Genomic DNA, 444 nt, shown 5'->3' with positions numbered 1-444 from the left:
AGGAGGAGGAGGAGGAGGGGGATGCCGGAGCCGGGGGTCGCCGCACTTCTCCGCTGTTTGTGCTTTTCAGTTTCAGGTGTGGCGGAGCTGCGACAACCGGCGGCGGCGAGAGACGCCGGGACACCGCTCTTCGGCGCTGGGGTGGCCTTCCTGTTCCTCCCTTCCCCGCAGCCGCCCCTCTACATCCTTCCCCGCACTGACGAGGAAGGAGCAGAGCGGCCGGGTTGAAAGAATCTCAGTAGAGGCCAAAAAAGAAACCCCCAAACCGCAGGATAAGGGCATCACCAGGCAGGGGAAAGAGTATCGGTGAGTGTGGGGGGAGAGAACCGAAGAGAGGAAATACAGAGACCGCCAACAAAATAAGTGAAAAGAGAGGAGGAGAAAAAAGAAAGAAAAGAAAAGGGAAAACAAAACGAAAAATAACAGAAACAAACCAAACGAAAA

General features: G+C 55.6%; 1 protein-coding gene across 1 annotated transcript in view; it reads left to right on the top strand.

Moving 5' to 3' along the window:
- TPCN1 (two pore segment channel 1) overlaps positions 1-444 on the top strand; it is a 62,604-nt gene that overhangs the window by 8,780 nt on the left and 53,380 nt on the right. The window lies entirely within an intron of this gene.

This window comes from Meleagris gallopavo, chromosome 17, assembly GCF_000146605.3.
Source record: "Meleagris gallopavo isolate NT-WF06-2002-E0010 breed Aviagen turkey brand Nicholas breeding stock chromosome 17, Turkey_5.1, whole genome shotgun sequence".
Lineage (NCBI taxonomy): Eukaryota > Metazoa > Chordata > Aves > Galliformes > Phasianidae > Meleagris > Meleagris gallopavo.
This window is presented reverse-complemented; position numbering and strand designations above follow the sequence as displayed.